General features: G+C 58.7%; 1 protein-coding gene across 2 annotated transcripts in view; it reads left to right on the forward strand.

Moving 5' to 3' along the window:
- Positions 1–3,232: 3,232 nt before the first annotated feature.
- The window catches only part of ELFN2 (extracellular leucine rich repeat and fibronectin type III domain containing 2), a 52,100-nt gene continuing 35,667 nt past the window's right edge, over positions 3,233–19,665 (forward strand). The window contains exon 1 of one of the 2 annotated variants that reach the window (XM_032645859.1): positions 3,233–3,281. The gene's annotated coding sequence lies outside the window, so the exon portion shown is untranslated. Of the gene's footprint in view, positions 3,282–12,054; positions 12,149–19,665 lie in introns of those variants that run through there. The other variant, XM_032645860.1, reaches the window with a different exon arrangement.

The raw sequence follows: 19,665 nt of genomic DNA on the forward strand, positions 1-19,665 counted from the left end.
GACGGATATTGGTGTCTGGGACTCAGAACATGTGTGGGGTGGTACAAGATGTTGCTAGAAGAGTAAGGGCTTGACTGCAGAGGGCCTTATTGGGGCAAGGTGAGGAGTTTGGGTTTTATTCCCTAGCAGAGAGGGCATACCATTCATCTCTGCGTCTGCACCCAAGGCAGACATCACCAATCGATCATGATGACACTGTCTTCAGGGGGAGAACCCAGGTAGCTGCTGCCAATCACTTGGCATCGTCATGCAAAATGAAACACACTGCATCCCTGCATGGGCTCCGGGGAGCTACTGGAGGGTTTAAATAGGTGGGTGATGAGGGAGGATGGCTGCAGGTGTTCAGGTGAAAGACGGCAAGTCCTAACCTAGAACAATGACAATGGGGATGGATTGTTGCTGCCCACATTTTTCTCAACCTTACCTGTTCAGCTAGAGATTCCAAGCAGTCTCTTCATCTCCACCTCTCAGGCCTGGCCAGAGTGCTCAGGGTCCCGTGTGCGTGCGTGTGTGTGTGTGTGTGTGTGTGTGTGTGTGTGTGTATTAGCTCTGTCTGGGCTACATTGTGGGGAGAAAGGTGTTGTATTTCTGGAACTGTGCTAACCCATGTGGTTGCCATTAGCCATATATGGCCATTTAAATCTAAATTAATAAAATCAAAATTAAAAATCCAGTTCCTCAGTCCCACTAGCCACAGTGTCAAGCACTCAATAGTCCCATGTGGTTAGTGGTTACTGTACTGGGTGATGCAGCTATATAACCTTTCCACCATCGCACAAAGTTCTGTTGGATGGCGCTGGTCCAGAGAAAGCCGAGTCGGGTGTCCAGATCACCATCCTCAGTGAGCCCCGGTCAACTCCATCTTCTATCTGGTGGTGGTGACTAAGAGTTTGAAAGCCTTGCCAATTTATGTCTGCCTACTAAGGACGAAGCCTCCGAAGGGAGAATCTTAAGAACGTTTCAGAGCTTAAAGCCATCTCCGAGCTAATCCACCAAGCCTGGAGGTTCCAAGGGGAAGGGAGTGTCCTTGTGGTGACCCCCAGCATTGTGCTGGGGACAGGGCTGCTTCTGTTACTCGCATTTCACAAAGGAGGAAACTGAGGCTCAGAGAGGGGTGTGACTTGTCCTTTGGCAGATGATGGGAAAGTCACGCAAACTGAACCGGAACAGACTGTTTTGCTGCGTGCTGCCTGGTGTTCCTTGGAATCATTGCTCAGTTTCTTGGGCCAGAGCACAACTGGTGGACCTCCTCCAGTGCCCATTTCTGCAAGCCTCTGCACGGGAGAGCCTCAGCCACAGGGGTAGATTGGGGAGATTTCTGCAGTTGCTCCCTAGATCCGCCAGAGGGCGCAGAGGCCGCTGTGCTTCCGCCTGAGGTGGGCGGGGCGGTGAGAGAGTCCTTCCTTCCAGCAAGGACTTTGGGCTGGGACCCTGCTTCTCGCCTGGCCTTATGCAGCGGACGAATAATGTATTCCATGTGGCCCCTACCCTCTAGGAGAGCTCAGTTTAGCGGGCAGAGACAACATAATGGCTTGTTTGGGTCTGCAGCAAGGGGCCTTGAAGGGTGGATAGGAGTGTGCCAAGTAGCCTGGAGTCCAGTTGTGGAGGGCAGAGGTGGAACGCCCAAGTCTGTCTCCTACTCGGAGAAACCGTGACCTCGGTGGCCTGTGTCTCAGCGCTTGTCTACCCTCCTAGCCTCATCCTGGACCTGCTTTCCTGTTCTCAGTTGACAGGAGGGAGGAATTTCTGAACAGAGGTTCTGCTCTAGTAATACCTAACTCCCTGGAGTTCCTTGCACACACCAGGTGGTTTCATGCCTCTGTGCCTTTGCACATGCTGTTCCCGCGGCCTGGGACATACTTCTCCACCTTCTTCAGTTGACCAACTCCTACTCATCTGTCAAGATTCAGCTCAGGCAATGGCTTTTTCCAGGGAGTCTCTCCCATTCCTGGCCTGGGTGAGATGCTCCTTCTGGGAGTTCCTGCAGCCTGTTCTGCTGTGCACTACTTGAGGACAGGCACTGGTGCACAAGGTCCCATAAAAGTGATTGAGACGCATAGGGCTTGTCCCAGGCAAGGCTTCAACGGGAAGGTTTGCGGGTCCCAGGAGCCGAGAAGCCGCCTATTTCTTCCTGCACGTGACATGAGCCAAATCTCCTCACAAGGTGCTTGTGTGCCCAAGTGTGTGTGTGTGTTGGGTGGGGGTGGGGGTGGAGGTATAAGCCCCGGATGTCAGAGCTTCTTTCTGCATCTCCCACCTCTGTGTGTGTTTACGTGGGGGGCGGTGACCAGAGAGAGGCTAGGGCTCAAAGGTCTTAGGAAGCGTCTCTGGGTTGCTGCAGAGACGAGTGTGCCCCTGGGCATACTCCGTGAGGGGTGGGGAAAGGTAGTGAGCGGCAGCCCAGAGCCCTAGCCCAAGGGTAGAGACACCCGGAGTCTACTACTGTCTCTGCTATCAAGCACGCTGTGTGACCTTGGAGGAGTCACTGCGCTCACCGAGCCTCAGTTGTCTCGCCTGTAAAATGGGAACGCAGCAGCCACAGTCCTCCGGTTGTCAGCGGTTGAGCACTGGACGGGCGAGCCGGACGGCTGCCGGGGATGTGGTGGGGTGGGGGATCCACCTGTAGTGGGAAGACCAGGGGGCTCGGGCGTCTTCGGGCGGGCGCTGGGGGGCGCTGCGCACCTCCGGCGGCCCGCCCCGCAGCAAGTTTGCCTCCAGCTGTTGAACGCGCCGGCGGCGGCGGCGGCGGGACTCGGTCCCCGCGGGGTGAGCGGGGCTGGGGGCCGGGGCGTGCCGGGGGCTCAGCCGTCCGCGGGGCCGCGGGTGCAGCTGAGGAGCCAGGCGCGGCCCCCGCCCGGCGGGCGTGTGTCTGCGAGCGTGCGTGTGTCCGTGGCGGCCTCGAAGCCGGGAGAGGGGTCGGGAGGGGTCTCGCTGCGGAGAGGCCTGCGGAGGGCGCGGAGGGCTCGGGCGGCCAGGACGGCGGACAGACCGCGGCCGCGGCCCCGACGCGCGCTGCGCTCCGGCCCCCTCCCGGGCGCGGGTCCCGGCGAGGCAGAGGCGCGGCGGGCGGCGGCGGGGTCTGCGCGCACACGGCGGCTCACAGACACACACCGGCCGCGCCACAGACACACGCCACGCACCGAGCCGCGGCCGGCGCGCCAAGCCCGCCGGGCGCCGCGCGCATCGCTCCGCGCTCGCACTCGCACTCGCCCTCGCGCGCAGGCCCCGCAGCCGCCGCGGCCGGAGGCGGCGCTCGGCCAGGAGCCCGGCTGGGGCTGGAGGTGAGTGAATTCCTCCAGATCCGAGCGCCCGCGGCCGGCGGAGACGGTGGGAGTGGGCGCTGGGACCGGAGGACACCCCCTCCGCCAGTGGGGGTGGGGCTTGGGAGGGGGACACAGCCAGGGAGAGGAGGAGACGGGGAAAGCCACCCGCGGCGCCTCCTGGGTCTGGGCATCCCCGTGAGACCCCCGGAGGACCACCCTATGCGGGGCGGCGGGGGAGGAGGGCGGTGGTGGTGGTGGGCGGAGGCGGGGTGGGAGGACGAGGAGGACGGTCGGTGAGGTGAGCAGTTTCGGGGGGGTGGTGCAGAGGCTTGATGGTGGACGGTCGTGCCAGCCAGTGCCACAGCGCACCTCTCTGCCCCCATCTTTGCGAATCGGGGGCCCTCGCTCCCCTCTTTCACGGAGTGCTGCCGGGTCAAGGGATTCATCTTCGTAGCTGGTAAGGGGGGTTTGATTGGTGCGGGATGACAGCTCCAGCGGGAGGGGGCCAGGGTGGGGCTTCCCCCCCCCCCCCCGCTTCCCCGCAGGAGGGCGATGGGTTTGGTAAGAGGACCGGAATTGGGGAGTGGAGGCTCCCAGGGGGTGGGAACCCTTGCAAACGCTTTGCCCCTTTTTCTGGTGGCGCTGGTGTGGGGCAAGCAGGGAGCCAGCCCAGGGAAGCAGCAGAAATCGGCAGACTGCAGCTCTGGCAGGGCCAGGGCCACTGCCGGGGTGTGTGTGTGTGTGCGTGTGTTTGCATGTGTGTGTGTGTTTGCATGTGTGGGCTCCAACAGCTGGCAGAAGAGAGGGGCGGGGGGTGGGTGTGTTGGCTGGTGAGGCAGTGTGTGCACGTGGGGAACGATGTGTGTGCTGTGTGCACACGGGGCTGTGTGCAAGAGTGGACCCCGTGCCCTCTGTACACACACACACACACACACACTCTCTTCGTGGCTCAGCAGGGTTTCCTCGGAGCGTTTGGAGGGGAGAGTGCTGGTGTGTTTGTCTGTGTGTGCGCTCGGGGAGCTCGTGTCCAGGACAGAGGCGGCCAGGCTGTGGTGTGTCAGCCGTGCCCAAGGAAGGAGACGACAGGGGATGGTGGCATTCACCCTCTCTGGGCTCAGCTTGGAAGAAATGGACAAACGTGGTACTTGAGGCACTTTCTGCAGCTCTGGGCTCCCTGCTGTGTTCCGTCCACCTGGACCCCTCCCACCCCAGGGGCTGCCTCTGGAGGGCGCTTCGATCCCGTTGGGGAGACACAGGTGTTGGACCGGAGTGTGTGTGTGTGTGTGTGTTTGTGTGTGCGTGTGTGTGTGTGTGTGTGTGTGTCCGGGCTGTGGCTGTTGGAGGAGAGAAGCTGGGGGGGAGGAGGGAGGTGCTGGCAGCACCTGGAGGAATGTGGTGGAAGCTGCAGGCCCCAGGCTGCCAGATTTAGTTACTGAGGGACATTTTTATCTGCCTCACCAGGGGAGTAATTTGCATGTGTATATGTGTGTGCCTGGCTCGAACACCTGTTCTCAGGGCCTGTGGGCACCTGTGGGACGTGTCGTGTCTAGGCCATCAGCAGGGCATGGGGGCCTGCACATGTGTGTAAACGTGTGTCCTAGGAGACGAATGTCTGTGCACTCGCGTGCGCACACGCGCGCACACACACAGGCACCGTCCGTAGATGCCTGTCCTGAATGAGCTGTGTGCATGGGTGGGGACCTCTGGGCCATCGGCCCCTGGGCAGGAAGAAATAGGAGTAGTTGAAGGGGATATCAGGGAGCTGTGTGTGTGTGTGTGTGTGTGTGTGTGTGTGTGTGTGTGTGTGTTTATGTGTGTGACGTCAGTGAGAACCTCTGGGTGTGACATCAGCTCCAGGTTGCCGGTGACGTCACTGGGACAGCAGTGTGAGGGGTCACCCCCAAGGACCGGGTGATGTCAGTGGGAGGGTGAGGGAGGTGTCACGGTGAGGGTGTGTGGCTCAGTGTGGTCACATCCCCTGTGTTGTGAGGGGTGAGAAGGGGAGAGGGATGGAGCCTTGGGGTGAGCAGTCCCTCCCAAGAGGTCCCGTTTCCTGAGTGGATGTGGGACCCCTTTCCGTAAGGCCTGCCCCCCTAATAGCACATCTCTGTTGCCTACTCCCCGACCCGTGGTGTCCCCCCTCCCCCTCCCCTGCCTGGACCCCGCCAGTTCCTGTTCTCCACCTCATCCCAACGGGGTTGCACAGACCCTTCGGTGACTGTATTCTGGTGAGTGAATGTATGTGTAAGTGCAGGTGATGACAGAAAACGGCCACAGCGAGGGAGCCAGAGACCTTAGGTTCTAATCCCATGTTGCCTCTCTGTGTTTTGTGGTTTAGGCATTCCTGTCACTTCTCTGGGCCTCAGTTTCTTGTCTGTCACCTGGAAAGTGGTTAGGGAGGCGAGGGGGCATTACCGGAGTTCATGGACTTCTGGGGGGCCAGATGCCCAGCACATGATAGAAGGTCAGTCCACGTGAGCCCCATCCCCTAGCCTCCTGTCCCCCAGCCCAGAAGCTGCTCCCCTGTTTTGCTTTAAGTCTGGCTTTGTAAACAACTTTCTCTTCTCTCCTTGGATCCTCACAGCAGTCCTGTGAGGCTGGTAGGCTGGCAGTATTATGTGGCCATTTGACAGATGAGCAAACTGAGGTCCAGAGGGTAAAGTAAGCTGTTGTCGTTTCATTCCTTAGTGAGAACTCCCCTGCTTGGTGGGTGTGGGGAGACCCGTTTGATTGGCAGGGCACTCTCATTTAACGGAGGGACAGGGAGCTCTGCGCAGTGGGGGCAAGGAGTGGGAAGTGCCAGGGTGAGGGGTCCAAGGTGGAGAGATCAGTGGCTGCAGTACAGGCTGCCTCCTGACTCGCTCCAGTGTCTGCCTGCTTGTTCTGCCACCCCATGAGATTCCGAGATGGCCCGGCTGATAGAAATGGCTGCATCCAGCTGCTCAGCCACCTCTAGTGAGGTCAGCCAGGGGTGCTCACAGGAGGCTCTGTGCCTGCTCCCCAGTGTGGCTCCCTTGTCCCCGATATCTGGTGGGGTGGCTGCTGTGGAAGTAGACCTCGTGCCAGTGACGCCTCTGCTGTGTCCTGGCCGTGTGTGACGCGGGGACCAGCTCTCCTGTCTGTGTCCGAGGTGGTAGCTGCTTGCTTTGTGGGCTTTGCTGCGCGAGTGTGGCATCCCCGTGCAGGGTCGGGAGTGCACCCATCACAGCTACTCTCACCGCTTCAGCTCCGGTGCCCCTGAGCCAGGTCCTCTCTCCTGCCACCTGCCCCCCACCAAATCTGCTAGGACAGTGCACTGTGCAGACACGACAGCCGGGAAGCAGGTCGCCTTGAAGCCCAAGACTCCTTAACAAGTCAGACCTCTTCGGGGACAGCGTTAATAGTCCAGGTTAACTCAGTCCTCTGTCTCCTGCTGTCCCAGCCCAATCCCCTATTAAATTAACCTTCTCCTGGCTCAATTAGCGCCTGGGGCAGAGGCGCTGCCATTAGTACTGGGGATGGTGTGTGGGGGGGGGGGGGGTTGGAATGATAGAACCCCCTCCTCCTCCTCCCAGCTCTGCAGACAGTCCCCAGGGGGGCCCCAGAGAGCCCCTGAGGGCTGGCGAGCCACCTGGGCAAGCTTACATTCAGGGTGCCAGAGGAAGGGCACTGGCTGCACGATGCTACTGGCAGCAGTAATTATAGTGATAATAATAATGATATTAGCTAATATTCGTGGAGTGTGTACTGAGAGCCAGGCCTGGTGGGAAGCTCTTTTAGGGGCACTCATTTAATCCCACAAAGCCTTCTGCAGTAGAGCTATTATTATTACTCATTTTCCAGATAAGAAACAGAGAGGTTACAGACCAGCTCAGAGCCACACAGCAGTGGAATGAGGACTGGAAGCCCCACGGGTGGACTCTTTGCATCATTAACTGTTAATTGATGAACCCCTTTGCTAGGGAACCCTGGGCATCTTGGGGTGCCCCTCTCTCTGAGGGACCTCTCAGGGCCTTGCTTTGCTTATCTGTAAATGGGGGCAGTGTAGGGAAGCAGTGGGTGTGGCTGCAGGCAGAGAGGAGCAGAAAGGCTCCTGGGTCTCAGTCCTCTCTCTGCATTCCTCCTGTGCGCCCTCCCTCCATAGTGACCTGTGACGTTCCCAAAGGCAGCTCCTTGCTCCCCGGTTCTCCCGCAGTGCTGGGAGTACAGTGGGTGCTCGGTAGGGGCTCCCCTCAGAGATGGAGAGGATGCTGCTCCAGGATCAGTGTGTTCCCCAGGCCTGAGTCTGTCGTGGCCTCAGCCGGGGGCCCCTGGCCACCCGGCCACACTCTCCCTGTCTCGCTTGTGGAAGAGCAGGGAGGGGCTCAGGGCCCAAATTCTGCCTCTTTTCATCCTCGATGTGTGCCCTGGGCAAGAGAATTCACTTCCGGAAGGTTCTGTTTCCTCAATGGAAAGTGAGGGTAGTGGTACCGAATTTCTGACCCTCCCGGGTTAGTTATATAAGAGAATGACAAGCGTGTAGCATTGTGTCTGGCACATAGTAGGTGTCAATTAGATGATTTCCCTCCCCCTTCCCATCTGTCTCCTTTATGCATTCCTGGTTCCCTGGAATGGGGCTTGGGCTGCGAGTCTGTGTGTGTGTATGTGTGTGTGTCCATCCTTCCCTCTCTTTTTAGCCTCCACTTTCATCCCCTGAAATGCATAGAAACTCTTTCTTGGAGCCAGGCTGGGGAGCCCAAGGAAGCGTGAGAAGGGCCTGGGAGCTGCATACCCCACAGCTGGAGCGTGTAGAGGGGCTGGGGGCGGCAGGGCATGTCTTTGTGGGTGTGTCTATGCCTGTGTGTGCACACTGGCCACCACCTCTCTCAGGGGCAAGCGGGGAGCCATCCTCAAGGGCCCAACCTCGTGTCTCAAGCCTGACTCAGTTTCCCTCCTTGGCCTGTTTCTATCTTTTCTCTTCCCCTTGGATCTTGGGGAGACACAGGCTGTGGGGTGAGCCTGCCTGCCAGCCTCCCTTGCTTGCCCTTCTCATTACCTGTGGGGGGGGGGGGCGGTCTCCTGTAGCGTGTCAGCTCCAAATGGGTAGAGACTAGTGGGCCCTCAAAGAATACTTATTGAACAACTTTCTTTCATTTACGTGCTATGGAGGATGGGCTGATGTATTTTGTATTCAGTCCACACACACACACACACACACACACACACACACACACAATTATAAGCATGTCTCACCCAAGGATAACTGCTATGCCCAGGACTCAGGTAGAAACCCCCAGAGATGAGCTCCTGTCCCGAGGAGACGTGAGACACCTGGACCATCTGCCAGGTGCCGGGCATGGGGCCTGCACACAGTAGGGCTTCCTTGACAGGTGGTCCCTGTTAGTCTGTGGCCTGACTGACAGGGGGCTGGTGCCGAGCCAGCCTTGTAAGCAGGGCTGGAGAGGTTGGGACGACTTCTGCTCTGGGCGCTGTAGAGCCCCCATGATTGCACACCTGCTACGTGCCAGGCACAGGGCGAAGCACTCTCTATTATCTTGTTTAATCTTGGCTGGAGTATTGTGGAAGAGGTCCAGCCGGCCTCTGGGTAGGGGCATGCCAGGTGGAGACCATGTGAGCCGAGGTCTGGAGGTAGGAAAGCCCGGAGTGGATTTTGGGAAGATGAGTCTGGACATGTAGTCTGGGGATCAACCACACAACAACCTAAATGACCCTGAAATCTGGACGAAGAAATCCAGCATTATCCTCTTTGCCAGAGAGCGTCAGAGGCTCTGGGTGTTTGTTAAAATGCAGATCCTCGGGCCCTGCCTGGTGAGAGTTGGATTCAGTATGTTGGATGTGGAGCCCAGGAACCTGCATTTTTAGTGCATTTTAGTAGATGAATTCGCCCATGTTTCCTGGGTGGATGGCAGCTGAGGGGGCTGCTGCATGTTCCCGGGGATCTTCCGGACTCCTCCCACGCAGCCTGGGAGGTAGCAACCCGGTTTCCAGAGGAGCCTGAGCTCAAGGAAGTGAGGTGCCCTGCCTTGGGTGACACAGCAGCAAGACCGAGACCGACACTGACTAATACTAATGAGCTTCGTGTTCACTGACTGATGTTCTAAGCTCAAGGAGTCCTCCAGTAAATCCTCAGAACGACCCTCTGCATCATCCCTGTTGCACAGAGGAGAAACGGAGGCAGAGTGTGCGGTCACAGTTCAAGGCCTCACTGCTGGGAAAGGCCTGAAGTGCGGTGGGGATGAGGTGAGGCTGGAGAGGGCCTCCCTCAGCCTCTTGGACAGAGCGATGCCCTGATGCCCTACGTCTCCCTTCCTTTGGTGCGAGGGCGCGGGTGGAGCTGAGCCTGCGGCTGTGCGTTGTGAGCAGAGGCCAGAGGCGGGGGTGGAGGGGGGAGCAGAGAAGCCTGGAGGAAGGCGGAGAGCCAGGAAGGCGTCCCGGAGGAGGCGGCGACGCAGAGTCCCGTAACGGTGGCCCGAGGCTGTTCATCCGGTGGGCGCTCTGGCCGCGGCAGGTCCGGGTCTGGCGGGCGGCGGGGTGCATCCGTCCCCGGTGCGCGTCCCGGGCTGGTGCACGCGGGCGCAGACCCCCGCTGGGCACGTGCGCGGCGGCGGGTTGGGCGGGAGCTCGCATACAGCCTCCGCCCCGGGTCCCCAGCCTCCGGCCCCCAGCCTCCAGCCCCCAGCCTGCGCGGCAGCGAGGCCCCGCGGGGTCCCAGACCCGCCGGCCGCCGCTCTGCTGCGCCCCCGCCCCGCGCGGCAGGCCCGGCTGGGTTTCCGCCTTACTTCCCTGTGCTTAGAATTTGCAGCCGCATCCCCTGGCGCTCGCGGCCAGTTTCACGGCCTCTGGGCTCGGCGCGGTGCTCGGGATCGTAAACCGGCCCGCGCGCCTCCGGGGAAGGGGACGGAGGGGCCTACGGAAACGAGGACCAGCCGAGTCGTTGGCGAGGGGGTGTGTGGGTCAGGTGGGTGTGGACGGCGGGGGGGCGGGGCGCCGCCGTGAACTGCCCTGGGAGAGCTGGGGCGGGTGTGCAGGCGTGGCCATGTGTGTCCGGAGCCGTACCCCGCTTTGGGAGCTAGCTTGGAGCATGTATGTGTTGGCCTGTGAGTCTTTTCAGGGACCCCTGTGCCCGTGGGCATGTTGGTCTGGGTGTGTATGGTGAAAACTGTGTGTGTGTGTGTGTGTGTGTGTGTGTGTGTGTGTGTGTGTGTGTTGGGGGCCCGTCGCCAGTGAGCGGGCGCCTGTGTATTTCTGTGGGTGTGTTGACATGCTCTGTGCAGTGTCCCCAGGCGTGCTGGCACATGTGCTGGCCTGCAGGGCGGGGCAGACACCCCTGTGTCTGGGTTCTGTGGGCAGTTGGGTACAGTACGTCTGAGTCTGTGTGCACACGTGTGTCGGAGGGAGTGTGAAATTCTGGTGTTGGCTGCTGTCTGGGTGTGCCCTGTGGCTGCTGGTGTGTGTGTGCGTGTGGGCATATAGTGTGCAGCCTGGGGTGCATCCCATCCCTGCTGCCGCGGGCTCAGGGTCAAGTGTGAGCCGGGCAGCTAGGGGGAGGGTGTCGCTCCGGACCTGGACCTGGAGCAAGCAGGCTGCTTCCTCCTCCTCTGCCTCTGGGTGTGGGTGGTGGATTTGAGGTATGGCGTGATGGGGGGCGGGTTGGGGGGGTGGCCGAGAGTGTGTTTCTGTTTTGTCGCTGCCCCTGGCTGCCAGCACTCGGTGGGTATACATATGTTTGTGAATGGCAATGTCGAGGGGGCCGAGGTGTGAGCCCCTGCCTGCGGGGGAGGGCCAGGAGTACCATCTGGGCTGATGGGGTGCGGGGCCAGACGGAGAGAGGGGCCTCCGCGGGAAGGGGATGAGTGTGTGTGTGTGTGCACGTGTGCGCACAGATGGAGGGCAGATTCAGCCGAGACACGTCAGTCTGGGAGTCTGTGTGTCTGCGCACGTGGAGGTCAGGCAGGTACGGTGCTCTAAGGGTGTGTGAGCACGTATGGCGGGTGGTGGGGCCGAGGTATTACCCCTGGTGGCACACAGGCGGGGGGGCCCCAGGGGTGGGTGCCAGTCCTTGCAAAGTTTTGAATAAGAGATGTGCTGGGGAGGGAGAGGGGTGCTTGTTCCCTGCAGCAGAGGGGATGGGGCCCAGCTGTAGGAGGGAGTGGGCCGAGAGCGGGTGTTGGGGTGACCGAGAGGAGGGCGGCGTGGTTGGAGGGGTGTGTGTGGGTGCTGGGCATCAGGTCGGCGTGAGGGTGTGTGTGGCCATCCCCACCTGGGTGTGTGTCTGTGACCGGGAGTGAGGTGTGGGGCTGGGACAGTGACTTGGGAGGACCGTCCAGGCTGAGAGGCCCAGCAGGGGCTGAAGAACACCGATGCGATGAGGTGGGTGGGAGTGGGGGCCCTTTAGCTCCCAGAAAATCTCTCCATCTGTTGCTTGCACCTCCTGCCCAGGGGCCGTGGAGGGACTGGAAGAAGCCCTGCGGCCCCTGGCTCCTCCCCTCTCCTCACCCGAGAACCCTGTGGGGTAGGGTGGGGAGTCCCCAACCTTCCATCTGGGTCTTGAGGCCCTTCCCTTCCCTCTTTCCTGCTCCATCATCTTTCTGTCTCCATCTCTCTGCATCTCCCTCCATTCCTCCCCTCCCTCTGCCTCCCTCCTCTCTCTCACAGTGATATTCATTTGTGGTATATTCGGTTACCATGGGAAACCTAAGAAAAAAGTGAGTGTACCCTTCAAGACTTCAGCATTTTTCCCTCCTCCCTCCCTCCTGCTGTCCCCCCCCTCCCTCCCCGTTCTCCCCCTCGCCTCCTCCCCGCAGACGGAGAGGACTTGGGTGAGGAGCTGCTGCCGCCGCTGCTGAGACCAGGCCAGGGACAGGGCTTCGCTGGCCGGAGGGGCTCCCTCTGCCCGCAGAGATCTGGTAAGGACAGGGTCCTTCTGACGGTGTGTGAGTGTGTGGCTGTCGTGAGCACGGCCCACGTGACCTGGCCTTGAAAACCCGCGATGTAGCCCAGCCTCTGCCTCCTGTTCGTCCCTTCCTGCCCTGCCTCACCCCTGCCCCCAGCTGCCGGCACCCCAACTCTGCTCCCCCCACCAGCTTCCCTTCCACAGGGCCTCTGAGGCAGCTGGCAGAGCGGTGGGCCTTTGGGGGGCTGGAACAGGTCCACTGGGGAGGGTGGGGAGGCAGCCCCTGTTGGCTCAGAGACCCCACTCCTGCCCCTTTGCCCGGCTGAGAGCCTGAGCCTGGCCTGCCTGCACCCCAGCAGGGCAGGGGGCATCTGTGCCCCAGCTGGGGGTGGCAGGACCAGCCTCCAGGGGATGCCCTGGAAGAACATGGCCTCTTCTGTCTCGGGTGGGGCCTTTCCACGTAGAGAGGGGCGGACGGAGGGGCCGGGAGTGAGCTGGGAGCAGGGGTAGTGCCGGCAGAGTCAGTACCAGGCCTGATCCAGTGTCATTGAATTTGGGAGGAGGCAGGGAAGCAGTCTGACACTAGGAGGCCGCAGGCAGGCAGGCAGGCAGGCAGGCCGCTGGCAGGAGCTGTCCAGGCTGGGGCTGGTGGCTGCCCTGGAGAGGAGAGGCCGAGGCTGTCACTGTCACTGTGGCTGTGTTGGTGGTGGCCACGTGGAGGGAGCTGTTGTCCAGGCGGGGCGCTGAGTGACGATGGTTGCCGTTGCCCTGGCGAGGGAGCTGCCTCTGTGGCATTGTGGTCTCCATGGAGAGAGGAGGAAACAGGGAGGAGGCTGGCTGTCTGGGCTTGCTGTTGGTGGTTGCTAAGGAGAGGGAGATGCCGTTTCTAAGATGTGGTGGTCCCCATGTGGAGGGGCCGTGGCTGCCAAGGTGTTGGGGTTCCCTGGGGAAGGGCTGGTGATGGGTGCTCCATGGAGGATGGGGTGGGGGGTGATGGGGGAGGGGCTACTGGTATTGCTGGCACAGGCTGAAGCAGGGTTCTTTGGTGGGGGCAGTGAGGCACACTGGGTGGGTCTGAGCTGTGCTCCCCAGTCACGTTGCGCATCCTGCCCTGTCCAGGCCAGACTGGGGCCCCTGCCGCACCACTGGCATCCCTCCTCCCATGGCCTTCTGTTGCCTGTCCTTCCCTCCCACTTCGTGGCCAAGCTCTCCTGCCTCTGTTCCTTGAGCCCTCTCCCTCCTTGGGGACTTGGAGCGTACTAGCCCCCCATCTGGACGCATGTTCCCTCCTTGTCCCCAAATGACTTCGTCCCCATCCTTCGTGTTTGCTGAGCTCTGGGAAGCCTGGCATTGATGCCTGCCTTTGAGGTATCAGATAGGGGAAGTGACTTGCCCAAGGTCACACAGCATACATGTGCTGGGCCTGGGATTTGATCCTGGGTGCCTGCCTCCCCAAATATTCAACTCACCAGGCCTAACTCCTCCCCCAGGACTCCACCCCCCCCCCCCCCCGCCCTGCCTCCCGCCGTTCAGAGTTGTCTCTCTTCCCTCAGTCCCCAGGTATTCACTTCATTTTGGTAACAGTAGGAGGCAGCGTGGAAGGGCACAGAGTTCTGGGTTTGAATCCTGGCTCTGTCACTTACAGCTGCGTGACTCTGTGCCTCAGTTTCCCCTTCTGTAAAGTGGAGACGGTGCACATGCTCTCGAGGTTGCTGTCACTTGGGATAATATCTGGATGCTCTGGTTCCTGGCACCTAGTAGACTCTCAGTAAGTGGTAACCACCACCGTCATCGTTAATTTCTTTAAAAAATGATTTTCTGACATGTCTGGGGTGGACAGGGTACCTTCTCACCAGAGATCTGCCTCATTTTGTCCTTTCCTGTGTTCACTGAGCAGCGGAAGTATTGACCTGACATCAAGGGAGCAGGAGGCGGGGATCGGAGGGGAGGAGGGTCACGCAGCACCTTGGTCGTGGAGCCAGGACGGAACCAGGTGTGGCTGGCTCCCTGTCCGGTGCTCCCTGCCTGCTAGCGTCAGGGGCCTGGGTGTGTACTTTAATCATGTGGGCCTTGTCCCCCGAGCTGTGCCTGAGCCCCCAGCCTCCTGGCTTCCTCCCAAGGGCCCAGTGTTCTGCCAGCTCAGCCAGCCCTGGCTGGTGGTACCCTGGGAGTATCAGGGGAAGTCTGTCCTGTCAACCTTGGCACCACCAGGGGACAAGCCAGGCAAGGGACTGAAAAGGATATCCCAAGAGGACTTTTTAGGGGTTTGTGGAGTGACAAGCAGGATGTCTTTTGAGTCACAGAGATCTGAGTTCAGATCCTGCCTCTGCCACTGTCTAGGTGGATGGCCCTAGCCACGTTTCTCTACCTTTCTGGACCTCAGTTTCTTATTTTTAATAATTAAAAAAACATATATATATATATACATATATATATTTAATTGTATACTTTTTGGCCGCATTGGGTCTTAGCTGAGGCACCCAAGATTTTTGGGTGTAGCACGTGAGCTCTTCGTTGCAGTGCGCAGGCTTCTCTCTAGTTGCGGCATGCAGGGTCATTAGTTGCGGTGCGAGGGCTCTCTAATTGTGGCACACAGGCTTAGTTGCCCCGCAGCATGTGGGATTTTAGTTCCCTGACCAGGGATCAAACCGGTGTCCCCTGCATTGCAAGACGGATTCTTAACCACTGGACCACCAGGGAAGTCCCTGGACCTCATCTGTATAATGGGTATGATAAGAATCCTTACCTCACCTTACCAATGTGAGGCAGGGGAATGAAGTTAAAGCACTGGGCCTGGTGCCTGGGGAGGTGTTTCCTGCAGCGGCAGCTGCTCTCTCTAACCTGTCAGCCTTCTCACCTTTCTGGCTGACTTGGGTAAGAGGAGATAGAGAACGGTCCTGGGTGGTCCCAAATGGCAGAAGTGGGACCAACCAGGCATAGACCTCAGTTCATCACAAGAGACTTTCTAACAGAGCTGTCTTGGGATAGAGAGAAGGAGGTTCTGAGCACTCTTAAGTACAGTGAGACCACAGAAGGCTGGCAGGAGCACAGAGTTTGGGATTATAAGACCCAGGCTCACGTCCTAATGTTGCCCTTTATGGGCTGTGGGATCTTGGGAGCTTCAGTGTCCCCACCTGCAAAATGGGAGGAATAATAATGGAACAAGGGTTACTTTGTTTTTTTAATTATATATATATATATATATTTTAAGTTAGATTTTAATTTTATTTTAAAATTAAAAAAAATAACGAATTAATTTATTTTTGGCTGCATTGGGTCTTCGTTGCTGTGCGCAGGCTTTCTCTAGTTGTGGCGAGCGGGCATACTCTTTGTTGTGGTGCACGGGCTTCTCATTGCGGTGGCTTCTCTTGTTGCAGAGCATGGGCTTTGGGTGCGCGGGCTTCAGTAGTTATGGCTCGCGGGCTCTAGAGCGCAGGCTTAGTAGTTGTGGCTCATGGGCTTAGCTGCTCCATGGCATGTGGGATCTTCCCGGACCAGGGCTCAAACTCGTGTCCCCTGCATTGGCAAGCGGATTCTTCACCACTGCGCCACCAGGGAAGTCCCAAGAACAAGGGGTACTTTAAATGAATTCGTGTAAGTGGAAGAGACCTAGGATTCCCTTGAATCCGCACAGCATCTCATTTTCCAGAAGAGGAAAGAAAGCAAGATGCAAGGAGCTTAAGGGGCTTGTAGCAGTAATACCAGTACCTGCTGTTTACTGATTTTCTGCTACGGGCCAGGCATTTTCCCACATGCTCCAGGTGTCATTGAATTCCCCAGCCTTTGCACTTGCTGTTCCTTCTACAGGAGTGGCCGTTCCTTCTGTGCCTGTTGTTGCTCCGCAGGCTTGTGGCGGGCGTGGCTGTCTCCTGTTCTGTCTCATTGTCACCTCCTCAGGGAGGCCCTCCCTGACCACACTGTTCATTGCTCTCATTCTTCCCTCTCTCTTTGTTTCCTTCTAGCCCCTACCACAACCTATGCTATTTTGTTTATTTGCTTATTATCCACCCTCCTACCGTGAGAGCTTAGAGTATCAGCTCTGTGAAGGCAGGAGCTTTTTCCATCTTGTTCCCTGCTCCATCCTAAGGGCCTTGAATGGGGTCTGGCACATAGTAAATGCTCAGTAAATATGTGGTGAAGGCGTGGGCTAACCCTGCCAGCTACCCTGGGAAGTCATCTCATCATTCCCATTTTACACATATGGAAAGTGGCTCTAGGGAAGCTTGGTAAACTGCCTGTGAACACGCAGCTGGAAGTAGGTGGCAGACCTGGCATTTGACCCCAGATTGGGCTGGTTACGGGTCAAGTGCTTTTCCTGCTGCGCTACACCGCCTTGCCGGGGAGCTTTGCATTTTAGGTTAGAGAGTTTAGACTTTACTCTGAACACAGAGGCAGAATCACAGAAAGGCTTTTAAGTAGGGAAGACTCCTGCCTGAAGGAAAACCTTATGTTAGCAGCCAGAATTGTCAAAAGAAATGAGTTCAGCTGCTCACTACCTGTGTGGCCTTAGGCAAATTACTTAACCACTCTGTGTCTCAGTTTACATGTCTATAAAAGGGGGATACTATCTTGGCTGATCTGGGCTGGCTTCTGGGAGGCAGTGGGCTTTGACCTTTGATTTGCAGCCTTGGCTTCAAGTCCCCCTCCCCAGGTGGAAAGAACAGCATCTGGTGAATCACCCTGGTCCCGGGGGCCTCACTGCCGGCCCTGAGGGATTTGAGATTTTGACTTCTAAATGGGGGACATTTTAAGTGCTTGGGACAGGCCATTCTCTGCCCTAGCAGCCTGGGCTCTCTTGTCCTACCCCACCCCCACCTCCCTTAAAGAAAGAGAGAAGATCAGAGAGGAGAGAGAAGGTTTTAGTTGAGCACCTACTATGCACCAGAGCCATTCTTATTTGTATCCCCTTTCACAGTCACAGCAGCCCCTGCAGAGTATATTCGTTATGCCCATTTTACAAATGACCAGACTCAGGCTTGGGGAAATTCTCCATGGGGCACAGAGCAGGGATTTGGACCTAGGCTCGGAGGCTCCTGTCTGCTCTGTCTCATAAGAGGGGAGAGAGTGATGGAGGTGCCCGGGATGGGTCTGCTCTGGGGTTACCCAGGGAGTGAGCTATTGGTCTCAGCCCCACCAGGATGGAGCTTAGAGTGGCCCCGATTTCAGAGGCTGGACCTTGAGGGGTTGCGGATGGGCAGACCGCTCCCACCAGCCTGGCTCCCCCCACCCCAACTGCTGGCAGCCTCACTAGCCCCTGGAATAGATCTGGCCTTGTGTGCGGTTATCCCAGTGTCTCAGTCAAGACCCCATTTGTTTGGGGAGGAGAAAGGGGGGTTTGTGGTGCCCAACAGAGGTGGGATTCATGGACAGGGCCGGGGCGGGGGTAGCCTGCCTGGTACGGGCCAGGCCTGGAGGAGGGCCAGGAGGGAGTGAGAGGAGGGGGCTGGGGTGTGGCCTGGGGTCCTGCCTGGGGCAGAGTCTTGGGCGGGGGGGCTGTGTGGATGGAGGTGCAGGAGGAGGGGCGTGGGAGTCCCACTCTCATGACTCCTGGTCTGAAGGAAGGAGAGAATGTCGCTCTGTCCTGAGGGAGCCCCAGGTGTTAAGGGAGGTTCGGAGAGACCGAGCCATCAGGATCCTTGTTTGAGGGAGACACAGCCTGACCCCAGGGAGTGCCCAGTCTGAGGGGAGATAGAGCCTCGACTCCCAGGAGTCCCAGTCTGAGGGCAGAGGCACTGTGGGTGTTCTGGGCTCCATCTGCTTTCTGAATGTAGGAGGAGAGGATGGTCCCACTGAGTGGAGTCTCCCTGAGTTCTGGGAAGCCTTCCTGGAAGAGGCAGTCCCTGAGGACTGGGAAGGGGTTGGATTCAAGGCAGCACCTACAGGAGGGCCCGTTCTGTGGTTGGAAGGAAGGCCCGGTGGGTTAGATCCTGATTCTGAGTGGTCAGGTGCACCTGAATCTCAGTTTGCTCATCTGTGAAATGGGGACACTGCTGGGCACCTGGAGGGGATGGGATGAGATAGGCTTGGAGGGAGGAGTACCTGTAGACAGTAGGCCCACAGGGCTGTTGGGGGCTGCACGGGTTAGTGAGGCCTGAGGAGTTCCAGAAGCTGACGAAGGCCCATTCCCCTACCCCCTGCCTCCACCTGGGGTCACAGCTCAACTAACCCAGCTTCAATCTTTACCGGCACAGGAGGGAGGGCAGACTCTGGGCTGAGCTGTAAGGTGGACACAAGGGCTCCTTCTTGCCTCCAACTTGCTGTGTGACCCTGCCAAGTCCCTCACTCTCTCTGGCCCTCAACGGTGGAGTTGGGGCCTGCCAAGGACCCCGAGCATCCTAGCAAGAGACAGACCACAGAGAGGGGTCAGCAAAGCAGAACAGGTACCCCAGACGATGGTGGCTCAGGGGCCCTGGAGCCAGGCAGAGCCTGGGGGAGCAAGGCCTGTCCTGCCTCTGCCAGACACTCTGGGGTGCTGGGTTGGGGACAGCGGGTCAGAGCAGAGAAACTCCTGGGGCTGTAAAAGGGGGTGACACAGTGGTCAAGCATGTGGGCCCAGGCCTGGGGTCAACTCCTGATTCTGCCTGTAACAAGTGCCTCAGTATCCTCAACTATAGAATGGGAGTAAACATAGTGCCCACCTCATAAGGTGGAAACTGTAAAGTGCCTGGCACTGCACCTGGCACACAGTGAGCGCTCAATACTGACTCTGCTTCTGGTGGTGGGAGCAGGCAGGCAGGGCTCCACGGCCTTTCCAGCCACCACCTTTTAGGCTGTTGAGGACAGGCTGTGGCTTACGGAATCCCAAAGCCTGGGGTGCTGGGCCAGGAAGTGTGGGGCCGTCTGCCGCTGTGGCTCTTCCCACTCTCCCCAGTGCCTGCGGAACAAGGTGCTGTGGAAAGAGCCAGTGAATTTCGGAGCAGTGTGGGTTCCATTCCAGCTCATTCATCCCCTTGCTGCCTGGCTCTGAGCAAAGCATCTTCTGAACCTCCGTGTCTTCATCTATAAAATGGGATCAAGGGCCTTCATGAGGATTAAGTGAGAGGATACAGGAAGGCAGCACCCATCTGCTCCCTCTGTACAGATGCGTGTTGGTACCTACTGTCTCCTGTAACTGCTCTGCTCTTCCCCTCTCTGATTTGGTGCTGAGGTTGCTGGCAGGGAAGGGGCTTTGGAGGCGGAGTTCCCAGCCTGGTTGAGATGGCAGCTGACCCAGAAGCTCTGTCCTGGATTCAGGAGGGAGCTTGGGGTGGGGGCTGTCCTTGGGGACCATCTGGGCCTCCAGGGCAGCTACAGATGCCGAGGGACCCGGGGAGGGTTGGGAGCTGGGCTTTTTTTAAAAAAATTAATTAATTTTATTTTATTTTTGGCTGCATTGGGTCTTTGTTGCTGCACGCGGGCTTTCTCTAGCTGCAGAGAGCGGGGGCTCCTCTTAGTTGCGGTGCGTGGGCTTCTCATTGCGGTGGCTTCTCTTGTTGCGGAGCATGGGCTCTAGGCGTGCGGGCTCAGTCGTTGTGGCACATGGGCTCAGTA

The sequence above is a fragment of the Phocoena sinus genome, chromosome 10 (genome assembly GCF_008692025.1).
Source record: "Phocoena sinus isolate mPhoSin1 chromosome 10, mPhoSin1.pri, whole genome shotgun sequence".
Taxonomy (NCBI): Eukaryota; Metazoa; Chordata; class Mammalia; order Artiodactyla; family Phocoenidae; genus Phocoena; species Phocoena sinus.